Raw genomic sequence first — 21,778 nt, forward strand, 5'->3', positions numbered from 1 at the left:
TGGTAGTTTGTGGCTTTCCAGGAATGCATCCATATCTTCTAGGTCGCCTAATTTATTGGCGTATAGCTGTTCATAATATGTTTTTAAAATCGATTGTATTTCCTTGGTGTTGGTAGTGATCTCTCCTTTCTCATTCATGATTTTATTAATTTTAGTCTTTTCTCTCTTCTTTTTAATAAGGCTGGCTAATGGTTTATCTATCTTATTAATTCTTTCAGAGAACCAACTCCTGGTTCTGTTGATCTGTTCCACAGTTCTTCTGGTCTCGATTTTGTTGAGTTCTGCTCAAATCTTTATTAACTCTCTTCTTCTGCTGGGTGTAGGATCTATTTGCTGTTTTTTCTCTAGCTCCTTTAGGTGTAAGTTTAGCTTTTGTATGTGACTTCTTTCCAGTATTTGAATGGATCCTTGTATTGCGATATATTTCCCCCTTAGGACTGCTTTTGCTGCATCCCAAAGATTTTGAACAGTTGTATCTTCATTCTCATTAGTTTCCATGAATCTTTTTAATTCTTCCTTAATTTCCTGTTTGGCCCTTTCATCTTATAGTAGTATAGTCCTTAACCTCTACGTGTTTGAAGTCCTTCCAAACTTCTTGTTGTGATTTAGTTCTAATTTCAAGGCATTATGGTCTGAGACTCTGCAGGGGATGATCCCAATCTTTTGGTATTGGTTCAGACCCGATTTGTGACCCAGTATGTGGTCTATTCTGGAGAAAGTTCCATGTGCACTTGAGAAGAATGTGTATTCAGTTGAGTTTGGATGTAAAGTTCTGTAGATAACTGTGAAATCCATCTAGTCCAGTGTATCATTTAAAGCTCTTGTTTCTTTGGAGATGTTGTGCTTAGAAGACCTATCGAGTATAGAAAGAGCTAGATTGAAGTCACCAAGTATAAGTGTATTATTATCTAAGTATTTCTTCACTTTGGTTCTTAATTGATTTAAATATTTGGCAGCTCCCACATTTGGGGCATATATATTGAGGATTGTTAAGTCCTCATGTAGGATAGATCCTTTAGGTATGATATAGTGCCCCTCTTCATCTCTCACTACAGTCTTCGGGGTAAATTTTAGTTTATTTGATATAAGGATGGCTACCCCTGCTTTCTTTTGAAGACCATTCGAATGGTAAATTGTTCTCCAAGCTTTTTTTTCAGGCTGTAGGTGTCCTTCTGTCTAAAATGAGTCTCTTGTAGACAGCAAATAGATGGGTCCTGCTTTTTTATCCTTTCTGAAACCCTGTGCCTTTTGATGGGGTCTTTAAGCCAGTTCACGTTCAGAGTTACTATTGAGAGATATGAGTTTAGTGTCACCATGATATCTATTCAGTCCTTGTTTTTGTGGATTGTTCCACTGAACTTCTTCTTTAAGGGGAATTTTAAGAGTCCCCTTAAAATTTCTTGCAGATCTGGTTTGGAGGTCACATATTCTTTCAGTTCCTGCCTGTCTTGGAAGCTCTTTATCTCTCCTTCCATTTTGAATGAGAGCCTTGCTGGATAAAGTATTCTTAACCAAGAATGCATGTTCTTCTCATTTAGGACCCTGAATATATCCTGCCAGCCCTTTCTGGCCTGCCAGGTCTCTGTGGAGAGGTCTGCTGTTACCCTAATACTCCTCCCCATAAAAGTCAGGGATTTCTTGTCTCTTGCTGCTTTAAGGATCTTCTCTTTATCTTTGGAATTTGCAAGCTTCACTATTAAATGTCGAGGTGTTGAACGGTTTTTATTGATTTTAGGGGGGGATCTCTCTATTTCCTGGATCTGAATGCCTGTTTCCCTTCCCAGATTAGGAAAGTTTTCAGCTAGGATTCGTTCAAATACATATTCTGGCCCTCTGTCCCTTTCGGCACCCTCTGGAACCCCAGTTAAACGTAGGTTTTTCTTTCTCAGGCTGTCGTTTATTTCCCTTAATCTATCTTCATGGTCTTTTAATTGTCTGTCTCTTTTTTCCTCAGTTTCCCTCTTTGCCATCAACTTGTCTTCTATGTCACTCACTTGTTCTTCCAGCTCATTAACCCTGTCATTAGGACTTCTAGTTTGGATTGCATCTCATTCAATTGATTTTTAATTTCTGCCTGATTGGATCTAAATTCTGCAGTCATGAAGTCTCTTGAGTCCCTTATGCTTTTTTCTAGAGCCACCAGTAGCTTTATAATAGTGCTTCTGAATTGGCTTTCTGACATTGAATTGTAATCCAGATTTTGTAACTCTGTGGGAGAGAGGACTGTTTCTGATTCTTTCTTTTGAGGTGAGGTTTTCCTTCTAGTCATTTTGCTCTGTGCAGAGTGGCCAAAAGTATGTTGTATTGGGAAAAGGAGAAAAAGAGAGGAGAGAAAGAAGAGAAGAGAAAAAGAAAAAAGAAAACAGGAAGAAGAAAAGAAAAAAAAGAGAAGAAAAAAGAAAGAAAGGGAAAAAAGGGTGGGGGAAGGAAACAAATCAAAAAGTGAAAAAAAAAAAAACCACGGGGGAGTATCTTCTGATTCTGTATACTTTAAGTCCCTTGACTTCCCCTGGATCTTGTCCGTCTAGCTGGTCTTCTGGGGGAGGGACCTGTTGTCCTGATTTTCAGGTGTTAGCACTTGGGGGAGCTGCTCTGCCCCCTGCCTGGCGCAGGCCTCAGTGGGGGTTGTTTACCCCGTGAGGCCCCAGGAGCAACAGCCCTAGTGGCGGGGCCAGCTCTGGAAACCTGGATTCAGCTCCGGCAGGAACTCCGGAGCTCTCCGTCTGCAGGGCCTGAAGGCTCCGGGGCGGGGCCGCTGATCTGCTCAGCTCGGGGCAGGAGCGTCCTTGCTGTCCTGGGCCCTCCTGGCCTCTGCCTGTCCCGGGGGTGGGGGGAGACCGGATCCTGGGCTGTGTCCCAGCGCCCAGGGCGCCCGGGCCTGCGCTGTTGGATTCGGCTCCGGACCGAGCAGCACCCTCTCCGCGGAGCCTCCGCCCGAGCCCCTCTGAGCTGCTCCCGGGTCCAGCCATGCCTGCTGCAGCCCTTCAGGGAGCTCAGCGCACTCTCCCCGGGGCGCAGTTCCTCTGTTACTGTCCCAGGGTGCCTGAGGGCATCCCCGCCCTCCTGGGGTCCTGCTCCAAATCCCTGCGAGGCTTTTCCGCCCAGGAAGATTGGTGCAGCTCCTGATTCTCCGGGATGGAGCTCTCCTGTCCTGGTGGCACTCGCCCCGGCCTTAGCCTGGCTCCTCCCGGGGCCCCTCCCCTTGGATGACTTTTGTTTCTTTATTTCTTTTTTCCCCGTCTTCCTACCTTGATAGAAGCGTGAACTCTTCTCACTGTAGCATTCCAGCTGTTCTCTCTTTAAATCTCAGGCCAAATTCATAGATTTTCAGGATGATTTGAAGGTTATCTAGGTAATTTGGTGGGGACAGGTGATTTGGAGACCCTACTCTTCCGCCATCTTGCCCCTCCCTTTCCTTCTCATTTCCCGTTTCAATGCTGGGTTTCTAGGACTTGGTGGTCAAGCTTGAACTAATCTTCCTGGAAATGGAGGTCATACCTCATGGAGGGTAGGGGTGGGTAACAACATCCATGTTGCTTCCTGTGGGTATTTCCAGTCATGCAGGTCTGAAGATGAAGAGAGGGAAGGTTGAGATGCAGATGTAGAATTAGACTGATAGTGTCTGGCACACAGTAGACACCCAATATCTAATTAATTAACTAATTAATTAGATATAGATGTAGGCATGAACAGGAAAGGAAGCTGTGCATGCATCCTTTAGATCTTTTTGTACAAATGAATTTTTCATAAAGAATTTGGATCACACTGTACTTCTTGTCTTGTGACGTGCTTTGAAGAAACATTTTGCTTCTGTTCATAAAAAGTATGCCTTTTCATTGGGGTGCAGGGTGGCAGGGGAGAACAGCTATAGATTATGGAGAACAATGCTACCTGGTGACCAGAGTCAGAACTGCAGGTGTGAAAGACTCAACTAGGAGGCTTGGCAAAAGGTAGGCAATGGAAAGGCCTGTGGTGTTGGTGATGAGGGAGGGAGGTGAATAGATTCCATATCATAGGCTAGATAAATAGATAGATATTTCTAGACTTTTCTACACACTGGCAGTCATCCTTCTACGTTCACACCCATCCTGGGATCTTTAAGCTTGGACTAGAAATCCAGCCCCTCTGTGAACTAAGTAAAAGTTGCATGATGAATGTTTGATGAACTTAGTTGAATGGATGAACTTAATGTTGGGTACTTAGTTGAATGAACTAAGTAAAAGTGTATGATGAATAATTGGTGTGGGGAAGTGTGAGACAGAGAAACATACACAAACATGTGTATACAGAAAACTGCCAAATTGTTTTGATCTGCTTGCAAAGCCGTGAATATATAAGTATCATATTTGTAATCAGCTTGCAATTATTTTACCTTTTCAATATTTTTTCAATGTTTCCATATTTAAAACACCATAGAAATGAAGATTTATAAAACAAAAATATCTCTATCTCCGACAGTGCATATGCAGTGAATTATTATCAGAGACATCTATTCAGTGTGCTACTTTCATACTGCAGGATATGAACATGTTTCTACGTTGCTAAATAAACATATTTCTACACTATTACTTTGTGACTCAGTAGCTGATTTACCTGTTTTACAAAGCTTGATCTCAAGAGTTGGTCCTGTTGCCAGTTAATGCTTCTCTTTGTCTAACACATATAAAAAAAACTATAGAAATACATATTTTTAAAAGCTGAAATTACTATGTTGCTCCCATCTGTCCCTACCTTTTTCCAACACCATGGTACAAAGATATTCTCTGTTAACTTATTGGTGCCTATTTCCCAAATTTTTCTCTGTATGTAGTGCACTAACATATTTAATCACACGCATACCTATACACCCATGTTAATATATATTCTTTTGCAGAAATGGGGTCATATTTTGCTTTAGACATTATGGTATCCTTATTTCACTTGGTATGGCTTATTTAGACTGGCATGTTTTCATGTGTTTATTAGGCATTTATATTCCTTGTTATGTGCATCCACTCTTGATACCATTGACCTATCTCTATTGTTTAAGAACATTTTGCACATTGCATATGTAAACAGGTGTCTGAATGTAAGTTGTAAATGATTTCTCCCAGATTTTCACACACCCTTTAACGTTTGCTGTGCAGATGGTATTTGATTCTTTTTAATGAGAGTTAGTATTTTAAAAGTATTTCTGCACATTGTTTGAAAAAGAGCAAGCGAATAATAATGCCTTCAGAGATGTGGAATGATGGCTCATAGGACAAATGGGTGACAGCTTAATGAGTTGTTGTAACTCCTGGAACAGTAATTTACAAGGTTGTTTCCTGGATTTTGTTACTTACGTTTTAACTTCTGTCCCCTGATCATTGGTAAGTATTGGTCTTGCACAGAGTACTTGGGATTCAATGAGCTGAACTGTAAAATACCTTTCATATAGCAGCTGTCCATGTTAATATCCTACCACTCAGTTTCCCTTTTCAAAAGGCAACAGTGTGTGTTGCTTCCTGGGTCCCCTTCAACACCCCAAGAATCAGCCAGTCTGTGTGGCCCCCATATCCAGGCCTCTTGGCTCATGGCTTATGGGGCAGGATTTCATCCCCACCATCATCTTCATGCCAAATGAGGACATAACACCGCTCAATTTCCATATCAGGGAAGGTTCCCACTATCAGTCCTTAAGCCCTGGAAATCCATCATCCAAAGGGGAGGCTGCTGATTGGCCTGTGAGGATGGCAAGGGATAGATGTCTGACTCTGGAAAACTTACACAGCTCTGTGAGTCTGAGGTTGGCCGTCTGTAAAGTGGGACTAAGGGTGCCTGCTTCCAGACTTCTAAGAAGAAGAGGAGAACACCTCAAAGAATGTTTGGCCTGTAGTAGAACTTGAGGTATATTACTCCTGGCCTACCCTGCCTCCTCTGCCCATGAAGTAGAAGATTTGAAACATCATCTGGAAGTGTAGCAGCAGGAAGTGAACTTTGGTCCCATTTCATCATTTCCTTTTCCCCCTTGTGCTTTCCTGTCTCCTTATTTTACTTCTACTTTGACATGAATTAAGTTTATTTTTTTATTTTTTTATTTGTCTTTTTTACTGAGCCTCAGGAAGAAGAGATAGTATAGAAGAACAAATAATAGTAACAGGTCAGCTAAATAGAAGATGAGAGTCATCAAACATGGGTCTCATTTGCCAGACCCATCACTGACCACAGGACCTTGAGTGAGTCCCCTCCCTGTGCTGGCCTCCAGCCTAACCCAGAAGAACACTCAATGTGTACACAGGGGTTGGGGCAGGGGCCTTGGGGTCAGAAGGATGCTGGGAATCAGTATTTGCATAATCTTGAACAAATAATGTATCCCACTGTGTGTGCTATAATTGTTGGTATCTTTTATTATTGTTATTGCTAGTGTTGCTGTTTTCAGTTTTATTAGTATTATTAATTATTCCTGCCATCCAGCCAACGTGTGAATGATAGAAGTGGGTATTAACTGCCAGATAGTACAAGATAGTTCATTTACAGAGGAACCCAGCTGAGGGTGGGGAATAGAGGAAGTGAAGACAGAGAATAAATGTGAAGTAAGCAGACAGGTACTGGGCTCTCTGAGTACCATCTTCACCTGACCCTGGGAAGGTTCTGACCCCAGGGCACTCCTGGTTTTCAACTGCAGACAGCAGCAACCTGGGGACTGCCCTGGAGCCATGGGGCTGAAGGGCTATGTCCTCATCAGCTCTCTCCCCATCAAGGGCCACCAGTGCTGCCCCTCCATCTAAACCCGTCTCCTTTCCCTTTGTTCCTGGGTATCAGGGAAGGTCTAACTGTGGAACCTCCTAGAACTGACCTTGAAGGGCTTTCCTCATACAAATGATTTTCTATCCACTGCAGTCTCTGAAAGTTGTCCTGTACACCAGCAAGCAGGGAGGGGTCTCTGAGATAAAGACAGAAATGCCTACCTCTCAGAGGCATGTCATAGCTACATGTTTTTGCCTGACATATTGTACTCTGATAAGTAATGACTATCCATTTCCTATACACAATATATTAATATAGACATATGTACACAGAACTATCTCCTCTCTCTCTGTCTCTCTCTCTTTTCTCTCTGAATTTTCCTGAGAATAACAATCTCCAGCTTTCTTTTCTCATTCAGTATCTCATCTCAATGTTTGCAGCTACATTTTTGTAGTTACTGTGTTTGGATAGCTTTTCACAGATTAGTTGGGCATTCCTATTGCTTTTAATAACAATTCTAGGTTAATCTCAGTTTCTGATATCTCTACTGTTTTTTTTTTTTTTTTTACATATCAAGGACTTTTATCCTATGTCATCCATATATGTGGGTAATTTTTCCTTCCCAGGTTTTCATGTGCTCTTTAACGCTATTTTTTCCCAAGAAAATGTTGTTTTTAAATTTGAGTAGATTTGTATGACTAAGCAATTATACTGTTCCCTCTATAAAAACATTTTAATAATATGCCAGGGGCACAGAGCACCATCTCCAGGTTTACCAGGGTAACAGATCATTCTCTGCCTCAACAGCCACATGGCCCTGGGCACACACACAGCCTGGGCTTTAGGGGGTCCAGGATTTTAGACTCTACCCCACTGTTCCCAAAGAGTCTCTGACCCTCTCTGACTTTACCTTTCTTCATCTGTGGTACAAAAATGCCTGCCTCAAATGGATTTTGCAGGGATTTGACACAACATGCAATGTCATTCTTTATTATCAGAAGAATCAGGGGGACCCTGGCTGGCTCAGTCTGTAGAGCACATGACTCTTGATCTCAAGGTTGTGAGTTCCAGCCCTGTGTTGGGTGTAGAGATTACTTAAAAATAAAATCTAAAAAAAAAAAAAAAGAATCAGGGATTCTGAGTGAGACAAATAAACAGAACTACGGTGCCCTTTGGGTGGATTAGTATCAGTTAAATATTGGCTTCCCAGCCTCAAGCAACCACCTGCTCAATCACAAGGATCTACTCAGACTAGAAGAAAAACACAACAAAGATGCTGAGGATGAAGATGACCACACTCAAGGGTTTCTTGTCAGGGATACGTTCTCAGGGTCCTGCACCAGCCTGGGTGAGGTCCTCCTCTGGGATTGTGTGCTTGGCCTGGAGGAAGTGAAGGGAGGGATATGGGAGATCAGCAGAGCCAGGAGCCCTGAGTCTCATCCCCAGGTCATTCAGTCTCCACTCACTTGGCCTGAATTCCTGGGCCTCACCTTGGGCCAGGTGAGAACCAGTGTACTCCCAGGGGCTGTCGTGAAGTCACCTGGGCTAGAGAAAGGACAGGTGGCATCCATTAGGACCAAAGTGGTGACAGTCTGACTGCACAGTGCCATTTCACAATCTACGCAAAGCAAACATGGCTCCATATTTACCGCAACATATGCACTGGAAAGAGCCCTGTGGCACAATGAGTACTGGGAAAACTCCTGAAACCAACATGTCTGTCAATAAAGAAATGAGACCCAAAGAATTCATAATATAATATACACCTGTTCAAAACAACTAGGTAATTTAATGTGTATGGAGACAGAAATGTTCAGGATGATGAGTGAGATCAACAAGCAAAACACATTACCTGCAAGTTCCCATTATTCCCTCCTTGGTTCCTCCCAGCAACCTCCTATCTCCATGCACCCCCAACACTCACTTCTGAGACCACTGGAGGTTCGTCCCAGACTGGGTAGTAGAGAAAGCCTGCGTCCTTCCTGCTGCTCCTGGGAGAGGGTGGGCACGGAGCTGCAAGAGGGTGTGGGAATCTGGGATAGAGGAAGTGCTCTGGGTCTCCTTGGGGCTGGTGTCCCTCACAATAGCGTGTTATTCATGATGCATACACTGGAGAAACATGAACCCTGGGACAGCTGGACAGCTGGACAACCCCAGTCCTCCAACAATGGTCCTGCTCCCATTGCCACTCAGCAACCAAGTTCCTTCCATATCCTTACTGTGCCTGCCCCCAGACTCTTTGGTTGGTACCTCTACCCCTCCCAGAGACCACCTTTGGAGAGATTATCAACCAGGGTAGCTAGATTAGGAGGTTTACCTGCACCCCAGGGATGGTTTTCTTTTTAATTTTTATTTATTTATGATAGTCACACACACACACACACACACAGAGAGAGAGAGAGAGAGAGAGAGAGAGAGGCAGAGACACAGGCAGAAGGAGAAGCAGGCTCCATGCACCGGGAGCCCGACGTGGGATTCAATCCCGGGTCTCCAGGATCGCGCCCTGGGCCAAAGGCAGGCGCCAAACCGCTGTGCCACCCAGGGATCCCCCAGGGATGGTTTTATAGTCTCATTTACTCCATAAAATGGCCTAAGGACTGGACTGTCTAACTCCATTTTCAGAGTAAGACACTGAGTCACAGCAATGTCTTGACCAAAGTCACACAGCTAGTATGTTTTGGGTCTGGGAAAGAACCCATATTCCTATTCTATACCCTCATGCCCTTAACCACTAGGCTAGACTCTTTGGATCTACCTGTTGGTTTTCCACAATATTGAGAAAACACCGAGGACTGAAGAACCACATTCCCCATAACCTTAAAGGGTTGTGGGAGTTCCACCCACAACACAGCATTCACCTGGAATTGCTGGCGGGGGTAGCAGTGAAGGTCTGGATGAAGGTACAGATAAACTTACAAAAAGGTGAATGTCACTTATATATCAATGAAACTGGGTTGGGAGGGGGTATGGGAAGAAGTTATGAACGGAACCCTAAGGCTTTCTTTCCACTTCAACAACAAACAACAATACCCCCTTCGAATTACATATGCTTGACACCATCACACAGCATTCCCTATCAGGGTCTTATGATGATACTCATGCTGAAGAAGACAATTGTTCTCTGGGAATCAAGGTGTCAGGATGGGGAGGGCAACAATAGGAAGATCTGCTTCCAGTGACAGGGATTGTTACTATGTACAGACCCTGTGACAGTCACTTCACAAGGTCGTTTGATTCAACTTTTACAGCAGCCCAAAAGATGGACATTATTAGGCCCCTTTTGCAAATGAGGAAAATGAGAGGTTAAGTAATGGGCCAAGTTCAGAAAGTAAGGATTTGGGGTGAGAGCCATCACTCCACAACCTGTGTCCCTAACACCCAGGATGTGCAGGTTAGACAGGCATGGGCACACAGCCCGGTGTGTCCCACCTACACCACATGTCCAAGACACCAGGGCCCTGCACACCTCCCCTGTGGACTGACCCAGAGGAAAAGCACATTTTCTCCTTTTCCTCTTCCCTCCCATGTCTTCTGCACCCCTCATATTCTTCCTCTCTCTCCTCCATTTCCTTTCCCCTATGTAGCATCCACCTAGACAGTCCTGACTCCTTTCTCCAATACCACCAGAAGCAACATTTGGAACCCAGACTCTAGGGCTGTCTTCACGTTTCTGCTTCCCTCCCTTCCTTCAAGTCCCTACCAAAGGCTCCAGAGAGAAGAGGGAATGGGGTGGGAGCCCAGGGCTCTGCTACCTCACTAGGGGTCCAGCATTCTGCAGGACCATGACCCCCACCGCCCATCCTGGGATGGCCCAGGATGCTGGGGCAGGGAGATGAGTGAGACAAGGCCCAGGAGGCAGAGAGGGAGGGGGGTGAAGACAGAAGACGGGGTAAAGGTAGGAGGGGAGACGTAAGAGAGACACAGGGGAGTAGAGACAAAGAATGAAGAGAAAGCAAAGCAAAGGGAAGGGAAAGAAGCTCTACCATGGTGGTGGGGTCAGGGAGGAAGAGAGAAGGAGGAAATGGCTTCATGGCTGCAGCCTTTTCCTTCATCTGCCCTGTCACCCAAGGTAGGAATGGAAAACATGCATGTGTTGGGCTGGGGGCCCATTGGATGCTGGTTGAAACTTTGTCACCTGTGTGAGCTCAATTCGAGCTGGGCATGGAGAACAAGGCAACCACGGGGGCAGGAGACCTGTCCCAGAAGGAGTAAAGGGTCAAGCCCCAGGTCAACATAGGGCTGAGGGTCTGTGGTCTCCTCTTATGACCACTGCCCTCTCTCCTGATGGCCCCTGTGCACCTGTGATTATCTCAGTTGGTTCCTCGCCTGAGGGATTATATCCATGTCAGGCTCACCAGGGTTCCCCTGAAGGACCAGTCAGGTTGATGAGATGTGTGGAGGGAGGGGAGGGGGAAGTTCCTCTGAGAGGCCTGTCCTTCATTCTCAAGCACCTCTGCCCTCTGCCTTCCATCCCTGCCCCAGGAACGCTCTCTGCTCACTGGCAGTCACCCACTTCTGGCCCCCTGACTCAGGGAACCCTGGTGTCTCCCAAGGAGGGCCCAGCTCCTGGCATTCAGCCAAAGGAACAGGACCTCAGCCCTCAGCATGGGGCAGGAAAGCCATTAAGGCCACCTGAGATTGGGGGTGGGATACATCTGGTTCAAGAAAAGGAGGCTCCCTCTCAGAACAAGGGAGGGAAGCCTTGTCTCAGAAGGGAGTAGGAAGACCTGTCTCAGCATGAAACCCTGGGCTGGAGGACCCTTCTCGGTCCAGGACACCAGCACCTGGCTCAAGGTGTTCACTCTGATCCTGGAAAGGAGCGGGATTCCTGCTTCCTAGAACACACCCATGGGAAGGCCTGAGTCTTAGTCTATTCAGGCTACTATAACAAAATACTACCAACTAGGTGTCTGGTAAATGACAGAAACTTACTGCTATCCATTCCGTAGGCTTAAAGTCTAGATCAAGGCAGCAGCATGGTCGCTTTCTGATGAGGGCCCTCTTCCTGGTTCATACCTGGCACTTTCTTGTTATGTCCTCACATGGTAGAAAGGGTTAGGGATCTCTCTGGAGCCCTTTATATAAGGGCACTCATCCCATTCAGGAGTGTTGCATCCTCATGACCTAAGCATTTCCCAAAAACCCACCTCCTGATACTGTCATCTTTGGGTGTCAGGATTTTTATAATTTTCCAGGGTGGGATGGGGGACACAAACATCCAGAACATAGCAACATGTTAGAGAAAGCTGAGAGAGCAGAAGATGGTAAGAAAGAGACCCCAGACCAGGCAAACAGGTAAGCAGGTCAGAAGAAGGAAAGGAGACCTCTAGGCACAGGTGAGGGACACAGAAAGAAGAGAAGGCAGAGCATGTGGTCCTCCGCATGGCTGCTACTTCCCGCAGACAGGCACTGCTGGGTAACTCAGGCTCCCAGGGTCAGAGGTCCCCAGGAAAGTTGACATGGATTCCCTTCTGGCCACAGCTCTACAACCTTCAGCCCCTTCGCTTTGTTCAACTTTCAGGCTAACTTCTGCTGAGAAATATGAGGAGGGAATTGTAAAAGGAATCCCAAGGAAAGAGAGACATGTGCACCCCTATACCCCCAGCCCCCACCTTTCCACATAGGTACCTTCTACCACCTCCTGTCATCTCTCAAATGAGTGCTACCACACACTGTCAACCCCAACTTTGATCTGGATCCCTCTTTCCATCTCATTTTTGGAGATGTTCAGGATCTTGACTGTGGAGACCTATAAAATGTCATATAGGCCATCTAGCGCTGTATGGCCTGTGGCTGCACAGGTTCAAGGACAACAGCTTTTGGTGAAGAAGAGTTAGAGTGATGGCTACTATGTATGGCCTCAGAGACAAATCTTCCCTCCAGCCCATGGGTTCCATCCTCTACCATAAGGACAGCACTGGGCCTAGGGTCTTACCTCAGGGAAATTCTCTTCAATGATCTGCAGGGTGGCAGCCATGCAATTTCCCCAATTCAGGATTATATCAGTATCATGTCCCACCCACCAAATCTTTGGGAAGCCAACAGGAGGCAACCAGAAGGCTGAGAAGGGTCCAGAGCCAGTACCAACCTCTCCCCACATTACCATCCCTCAGTCTTCCTTCCAAGCAGATCCCTGTGCCCTCACATGCCCTAGAATTACTGTTGTCAACTGTACCTGGGTCAAAGCAGAGCCTCTGGAGGTCAAGGGTTTGCTGGGAGACATCATAGTGTTTGTTCATGGTCGCCTGCAGAGAGAGATGGAGAGAGCCACTGTGAAGCTCTGGTGGGGGTAGAGAAATTAGGGACTGGAGGAAGAAGAGGTGGGTCTGGATGTTGGCTCACAAAGGGCCTTGATCCTGCATTACTTTTATCTGCTCCATTTCTTCTGGCTCCAACTTGTACCACACCAAGTAGGGTACATCAGAAGGACTGACAAAAGGTATCTATAGATAGAAAGGAAGGGTAGGGTAAGCACCAGGAACTCTCATGCTAAATAAGACAACCAACCTCTGGCCTGTCCTCCTTCCCCAAGACTCTCATTCTAAAGGAGAAGACCAACCCCTGGCCATGTCCTCAGCATGCGCCTTCTGGTTCTCTTCATTACACATCTTATAGCCAGTACCCTTCAATGAGCAGTCAGTGTCAGCATCCTGGACAAAGTACTAGGTCTGTGTTTTCACATAGTGGAATCACAGGCAGCACAAGCAACAGAAAAAGTCTTGGAGAACCAACTCTTCCCCTTCCCTGTGCCCATTTCTCTGGCTTCACCATTCTCTCATACATCACCAGTGGTGAAGGGGACACTGCAATGGCTCAGGATTGAATTCAGTAGCCATGTATTATACTTTCTCCCATAGGGCATCTAGGGGGTATAAGGATAGCAGAGAAGAGTGACAACACGGAATTAAGGCTGGAGAACAGATCCTCTTCCAACCATCTACTGAACTTGAAAAGAAACTGCTAAAAAAGGGACCATGGACATAATTTCTTACATTTGTGCCAAATATGGATTTTTTAAATCCCCTTTCTCTCCTTCAGAGCTCTCCTCCAAATAAACACTTAAGATATTAGACATGATCTTCCTTTTATAAATTTCCAGGAGATCCCACCTTGTGAAGATGCTACTTGCCATTTAGACAAGGTCTCCAGGGATTTAACCCCCCATCTCCCACATTCACCTTGAGCCAAACTCAGGCATCCAGTGGAATGTTGTTCCATCCAGTGGAAAGCTGTTCCATCTCCTTTGCCTTTAGCCATCCTCTACTCTAATCTCTTTATATCACTTCTGTGGACCTGCCCTTAGATGACCAAGGCTGATATCTTCTAGTAAAAGAAGAAAAAAAGAAGGATACATTACAGAACCCATCTATCCTAGCAAAGTAACCTAGCATCTCTATACAAGACCAACACAACTGCCCCTGACCTGTCTCTCTTGCACATTCCATACATTTGCAAGGACACTCGCTGTGATCCTGAACCAGCTCCCATGGTTCCATCCCACCAGTGCACCCCTATTTCCCTCCCTGGAGGAATTCTCTTTCCATATATTCACATTAGCATAGGCAAGGCTTTAATAATGCCATTGGCTTCTCCTATGGTAGAGTCAGTTGGCCTAGTGGGTGCTGTAGGGATGTGGAGAGAAAGAAGGACTCCATGAATTCTAAAAAAATGATTTCTACATTTTTGCCCACAGATACCAGGACTACCATTAGGACTGCTTGACCAGTAATTAATTCCTAGGCTCTGTCATGTAGAAAATAAGGATATAGTTAACTACACAGGGTTATGTATGCCACTGGCTAGTACATGTCAACTGTGATGACTGATCACTTACCGTTGTAAAAACAAAACAAAACAAAACAACAACAATAACAACAACAACAAAAACAAACCACCATCAACAACAAACATTGTGCCCATGGACCCCAAAGGGAGTCACTTGAACTAAGCCCATGTCACCAAACCGAGACTGAATACATAACCTATTTGTAGTTTCAGTCTGCATCACAAATATAATCTAATCTAGTCAGTCTAGAATCTCCTGGTCAGTACTAATGATGTAATATGCCTAATAGATCCCTGCCATCCCTTAAAAGGAAGGTGACCTTGTCTTAAACAATCCACTATTTTCTAGTAATTTCCTTGTCCTGCCTCCTTCTGCCTATAAAAGTCTTCTGTTTTGTACAGCTCTTAGGAGCTTCTTTCCATTTGCTGCATGGGATGCTGCCCAATTCACGGATTGTTGAATAAATCCAATGGATCTTTAAATTTTACTCAGCTGAATTTTTTTTCTTAACACTCTTATTCGGGGATCCACATAAGTATCATTCATTGTTGTTTCTCCATCTTGTTCACAGATGCATGAAGGATGAATGCCAGAAATGTCATGTTTATACTGGTTTTCATAATTCCTTGGGAAACACCCAGGTATCCAGCTCCTCTTTGAAAGGAAGTATGTCTATCAATGTACTCTGAAATCAGGAAGAAGAGTATAAAAGAAACAAAATTAAAACCAAATCAAAGTAGAAAATATACCAATGACCCAAATAACAGAGCAAAGTCCTGTGATAGCATTTATGGATAATGAAGAAATATCATTGACTTTTTTTCATCTAAAAAGAAATATAGCAAGCAGCATGCTTAAAAGTTTGGAAAATTCCACTGTGCATCTGCCTCCTGGGAGATGAGCGGTAGCAAGAATTCTCAGGCCAGGAGAGAACAAGCACAGGAAGAAGGGTTGGGCAGAGAGTCCATTCTGAGATCTTAGTTCCTGCTCTGCCATTTCCAGGCTGGGTGACCTGGCACAAGTTAATTAATGACTATAACTCCCTCCTCCAACCTGAGCTCTAAGCTAATAATAGAATCTGCCCTGACTGTGTGATGTTATGTTTCAAGAGTCAAAGGCAAGTTCCCCACCTGAATGGAGAAGTATATAAATGAACAGCAAGTCTGAAGAAATATCCAGCATTAAGCCTGGTGAGACAAAATGATGGAAGATTTGGAAAGAGAAGGGGCAAGAGTTGAAGGTGTTATAGCAAATAACATTAACGCACGTTCAATTGTTCCCCCCCAAAAAGAAAGGGAGCAATACAGAAGATATATTTAGAGAAATGATAGTTGAGAAGTTTAAAAAGTGACAAAAGACATCAAGTTGTAGATTCACGAACCTCTGTGTTTGTCCAGCCTAGAGTGGTATGAGGAAAACCAAACCTAGGCCTATCACAGTAACACTGTTGACATCCAGAGATAGTACTCAAAGCTGAGAGAGGAAGAAAAGGCAGGTCATCCTCAAAAAGGCATCAATCAGACTGGAATCTCATCTTTCAACAGAAACAATGGAATCTAAAACAGAATGAGCTTATATCTTCCAAGTGCAGAAGGAAAATAATTGCAAACCTAGAATTCCACACCTAGAAAGAAATGTCTTTCAAAAAAGGAAAGCAGTCATTTTAATGTAACAAATAGGCAAATTTGGCACTCAAAGTCTCAAGTTAAAGGAAATAGCAAAGTTTCTTCTTCAGGCAGAAGAAATATGACCCCAGGTGGAAAGGCAGATATGGAAAAGAAAGAAAATTACATTGATGAATATGTGAACAAGTTTAACTGAGTGTTAACTGTGTAATTTACAATTTGGGAAGGGCAAATTAAAACAGCATTTTAATTTTCTCCATATTTAAATCCCAGAAAACATTATTGTCACATATTATACAGTTAACACTCAGTTAAACTTGTTTACATATTCACCAATGTAGTTTTCTTTCTTTCTTGGAATTCTCTGTGATGAGAATGATAAGCCTGTCTTTTGTATGTCAGTGAGACGACTTTTGGAAAACTTCTAAGGTTGAGGGCTGGTTGCCAGGAGAACCAACCGTGTGATTAGAGGTTTAAAACAGTCAGTCCCACTCCTCTGACCCCTGGGGAGGGGAGAGGGACTGGAGATTGAGTCCAATCGCCAATGGCCAATGATTTATCATGACTATGTAATGAAGCCTCCATGGTGATAGTTCATCTGCAGGACTGTGGACTTTTAACATTTTGTCCCCTTTTCAGTGGGCCAAAGTAAAAATATTCATTGACCATTACAGTTATTTGCTGACCTTTTTTGATGGTGACACTATTGCGACCAAATTGACTTTACCATCTTGGCTTTAGTAAGTATAGAAGGCAATGGATTACCATCTTTATTGCTCTAGTGTGTTAAACATTATATGCTAGTAGAATCTAGTTTAATTATTTCAGGTGGAAAAGTATTCTTTGTGTTTCCATTCTGAATGTGTTTGGACTAAACAAACAATAAACTCTGATGTCTGAAGGAAAAAAAAAGGACTGGGTTCAGAGCTTCCAGATTAGTAAGAAAGAATGCATCCTTGTGCCACCGTGTCATGCCCCAAATTCCATTGGGACAGAAGCCTCTGCGTTTGGAGCCTCACTCCATGTATCTCTTCATCTGGCTATTGATTCCTATTCTTTAATATCCTTTGTAATAAACCAATAATCTAGTGAGGAAATGGATTTCTTGGGTTCTGTGAGGCACTCCAGCAAATTAATCAAACCCAAGGGAAGGGGTTGTGGGAACCTCTGACTTACAGCCAGTCAGTCAGAAGCACATGTAACAACTTGGACTTGAGATTGGCATCTGAAGTAGAGGGCGGTCATGTGGGACTGAGCCCTCAACCTGTGGAATCTGAATCTATCTGCAGTTAGATAGTGTCAAAATTGAGTTAAATTATAGGACACCCAGCTTCTGTAGGAGACTTGCTTGCATGTGTGGGGGGAAATCCCACACACTGGAATAGCATACAGGATATTAAAAGTTAAAACTGGCAGAAGTAAATGGAGAAGTGGACAAATCCACTATCATAACTGGAAATTTTTAACACATCTCACTGAGTGGTAGCTAAAACAGGCAAACAAAAATTCAGTTAGATGAAATAGATTTAAACAATATTATTAACAAGTGCTCGCTTCAGCAGCACATATACTAAAATTGGAATGATACAGAGAAGATTAGCATGGCCCCTGTGCGAGGACGACATGGAAATTTGTAAAGCACTCTGTATTTAAAAAAATAAATGGAATATTACTCAGCCATTAGAAACGACAAATACCCACCATTTGCTTCGACGTGGATGGAACTGGAGGGTATTATGCTGAGTGAAATAAGTCAATCGGAGAAGGACAAACATAATATGGTCTCATTCATTTGGGGAATATAAAAAGTAGTGAAAGGGAATAAAGGGGAAAGGAGAAAAAATGAGTGGGAAATATCAGAAAGGGAGACAGAACATGAAAGACTCCTAACTCTGGGAAACGAACTAGGGGTGGTGGAAAGGGAGGTGGGCGGGGGGTGGCGGTGACTGGGTGACAGGCACTGAGGTGGGCACTTGATGGGATGAGCACTGGGTGTTATTCTATATGTTGGCAAATTGAACACCAATAAAATAAATTTATAAAAAATAAATACATAAATAATAATAAATAAATAAATGTTACTAATAAATTTATTTACTTAATTGACACAGGACAGTGCACATAATAACTACACATGGAACACTGCAGAATAAGTTACCCGCTGGGCCATAAAGGAAGCCTTGAGTAACTTCCATGAGCATAATACAATCTAGCCTGAATGGTCGGTATGAAAATTCAAAGGTAATGTTGGGTTCTCTGCCCCTGTCCTGCCTTTACATGAATCCCAAGAATGTTAATTCCCAATAATCCCCACCTCCTTCAGCTCCAAATGACTCTTTCCAGGTACAAAACCCTGGACTTGAGAGGAGCCCATGACTCAGGCCTTTCCCCTCAACTAGATGTCTTTCTCTTTTTTTTTTTAATCAACTAGATGTCTTAAAATATTCCTGAGATTTGCTTTAATCAGGTATGTTAAGATGACAGATATGGAGACAATGTCCTTGAAAGAGGAGTTTATTACCTATGCTCCCAAGAGGAGGGGACATGCCATAACACTCAGGGCCACATAAGGAAACACCCGGGTTGGTCAGGAGCAGAGAGAATGAGGGGAAAACATGATCCATAGTCATTATTCTGGCTTTATGAGAAGGATTGGGAGAGGTAGGATGAGTATGCTGTGTATAACTTTAGATTGGATAGTTTGAATAATTTTGGTGGGCTCTGGACTAGAAGGGTGGCCCTTAGTTGTCCAGTATCTGGAGTTGGGGTGATTTGGGGCAAAGAGAATATTGAATGGGGGTGTGAGAGTTTGATAAAGGAGGTGGTGGGAGGTGTGGACTTTAGATTGGTTGGTCTGCATATGAAAACTATTGATTGCTATCTCAAGGGATTAGCTCACCCTAGGAGAGACCCTCACCAGGTCCACAAGGCCCCTATTTTGTCACAGCATCATAAAATATAGTTAATAGAAACCCCGATGAATATGCCAAGGGGAAGATTTCACCTGAGTCATGACCACAGCCGCAGGAGGGAGAGGTTTTCTATGTAGAACTAGGATAGGTGTGCCATGGTCCATGTCCTCAAGAGAACAGAAAACACTCATCCTGGGCACTTGCCACCCGCTCCATCTAAAAGGGGACTGCTGGGTGTCTTTTTGGATGGGGCTGGGAAGGGGGGCCCAGAACCCTCTTGGCCTGGGGGGTCCCGAGACCGAAGACCAGCAATGACCAACCCACCCATGGGCTGACCTGCGTACAGTTACCTGTCACCAACGTCCTCACAGGGGGCTCATGAGGTGAATCCGTGGGGTCTGTAGCTGGAGGTTTGGAGAAGATCCCTGAGAAAGGCAATTCTAGACCCCAAACCACTTTGTCAGGGCCACACAAACAAGATGGAGTCCTAATGGGAAAACCCTTTTCCCAAGGGCATAGAGAGGAAAGCTCTGGCAGCCAGAAGAAAACAAAGGCAAAAAGCAAAGCAAAACAAGCCACATAACTACCCATTCTTACTTCCCCCTGAGTTTTGCGACCAGCCTAATGCCCCAGGAGCCATTTCCAAATGCACCACTCTTGCACAGGAGGCCAACCAGAGTCAGGAGGCCTGGGACCCAGGTACTTGTAGCTATAAATCCAAGAGATTCCGTGGCCCACTGTATAACATGGTGTTCTTCCACTTTTCCTCAAAAAGGGACTCTGACCACATAGTCACCAGCTCCTTGCTTTCTCTGAGGTTGCTGAGTCTTAGATACAGGAGTTTCTCTGGGATCACTCAGATACTACTTAGAGAAATAGAAACTGGAACTGGCTCCAGAAGACAGGATGATGCTGCCATGCACAGCTGCAATGAGCTCTTTCTGCAAAACCCTTGAGCAACATGGGTTTGAACCACACAGGTCCATTTATAAGCAGATTTATGCTTTACAATACAATATCATAAATGTATTTTCTCTTATGATTTTCTTTTCTCTAGCTTACTTTCTTGTAGGGGTACAGTATACATACAAAATATGTGTTAGCCAACTGGTTGTGTTATCAGTAAGGCTTCCAGTCAACAGTAAGCTATTAGCAGTTAAGTTTTTGGAGAGTCAAAAGTCGTAGATGGATTTTTGACCTAGCTGGGGGGAGTTGATCCCCCAACCTCCTAGCTGTTCAAGGAACAACTGTATATGAGATCTGAAATAAAGTAACAGAAACAGTTGGAATAGCCACATGGCAGGCAGTAACTCCAGCACATTCCAAAGGGCTTACACACAAAACAGTTGTGAAGTGTAAGGAAACAGCAAACAGTTGGTGGGTCTCTGTGAGGAGAGTATGGAAAAAAGCACGGTTTTTCCTTTAAAAAATGTAGTCAATGGGAGGCCACCACCAGAAAGATGGTGGAAGAGTAGGGTCCCCAAGTCACCCGGCCCCACCAACTTACTTAGATAACTTTCAAGCCATCCTGAACACCTACAAATTGGATCTGAGATTTAAAGAGAGGACAGCCAGAACGCTACAGAGAGAAGGGTTTTCGCTTCTAACAAGGTAGGAAGGCAGAAAAAATAAAAATAAAAAAGAATCAAGTGGGGGAGGGGCACCACGAGAAGCCTCTCTAAGGCCAGCGGAGAAAGCCTCTGGGACAGGAAAGCCCAGCCCCGGAGAAGCGGGAACTTTAAAAAATCCGCACCGGATTCTTCCCGGATGAAAAGGCGCTTAGCAGGGAAACCGGGCAGAACCACAAGAGGGGCAGAGGAGCCTCCAGTCTCCCGGAGTCACTAATAGAGGAAGTGCTGCCCCGGAGGAGAGCGCGCTGCACTCCTTGGGCCGATCTCGGTCAAGGGCTGGAGCGCGCCCCAGGCGGGGCACCGGGAGAAGCCGGTTGGTCAGTGGGCGGCTCTGGACCGAGGGGGCTGCGCCCTGCTGCCTTCGGAGCCGCGCCCTGGGAGCATGATTCCAGCAGCACAGGCCCGGGATCCCAGGGCACCGAGGGGACGCAGCCCCTGATCCTGCGCTCCCCACCGCTGACAGGCGGAAGCGGGGTGGGCACAGGACAGCGAGGACTCTCCTGCCGCCGGGCACCCCCAAGCTGTGCAGATCAGCGCACCGGTGCCGCCCGGGAGCATCTAGGCCAGTGCAGACTGGGAGACTGCGTTAGTTACTAGCCAGGAGCTGACTCCACAGCTGGGTAGCTGGCCACTGCCATTGTGTCGCCCTGTGCCTGGGAGAGGCGGGGCCACCAGGCAACAGAGGCCCCAGCGGGCAACTGCAACCACTGGGCCCCCGCAACCAGCAGGGGGCGGGTCAGCTCCACCAGGTACACACACCTGAGCGTCAGCACAGCAGGCCCTTCCCCCAGAAGACCAGCTGGAAGGACAGGGGAAGAGCAAGTTCTTCACCACGCAGCGCTGGAAAGCTCCAGGGAAGTCGAGGGATTTACAGTATATAGAAATAGAGGGTACCCCTCCGATTTTTTTTCTTCTTTTTTCCAGTACAACTCGTTTTTATATCAGACTGTAAATTTCCAAATTTTTTCTCTTTTCCCACCTTAACTGCAATATTTTACCACCTCTTCATGTTTAAGATTCTTCCTTTTTGACTTTCATATTTCTACAATTTCATATTTCGATAATTACAATTATCCTAGATCTATTTTCCACTTTTCGATTCCCTTCAACATACTC

The 21,778-nt window shown here is 44.8% G+C and overlaps 1 protein-coding gene, 1 long non-coding RNA gene and 1 other non-coding gene across 4 annotated transcripts in view; 1 reads left to right on the forward strand and 2 right to left on the reverse strand.

The window, feature by feature from the left end:
* Window positions 1–21,778, reverse strand: part of BEX3 (brain expressed X-linked 3) — a 323,487-nt gene that overhangs the window by 220,532 nt on the left and 81,177 nt on the right. The gene's annotated exons all lie outside the window — the stretch shown is intronic.
* Window positions 9,603–20,668, reverse strand: LOC144307776 (uncharacterized). Its single transcript, XR_013374492.1, has 4 exons — window positions 19,382–20,668; window positions 13,887–14,031; window positions 12,884–12,953; window positions 9,603–12,237 (listed from the first exon to the last, which is right to left on the reverse strand). It is a non-coding gene; the product is annotated as an uncharacterized LOC144307776 (long non-coding RNA).
* Window positions 17,666–17,772, forward strand: LOC144309240 (U6 spliceosomal RNA). The gene has a single exon (XR_013375301.1). It is a non-coding gene; the product is annotated as a U6 spliceosomal RNA (small nuclear RNA).

Source organism: Canis aureus, chromosome X (assembly GCF_053574225.1).
Source record: "Canis aureus isolate CA01 chromosome X, VMU_Caureus_v.1.0, whole genome shotgun sequence".
NCBI classification, from domain to species: Eukaryota; Metazoa; Chordata; class Mammalia; order Carnivora; family Canidae; genus Canis; species Canis aureus.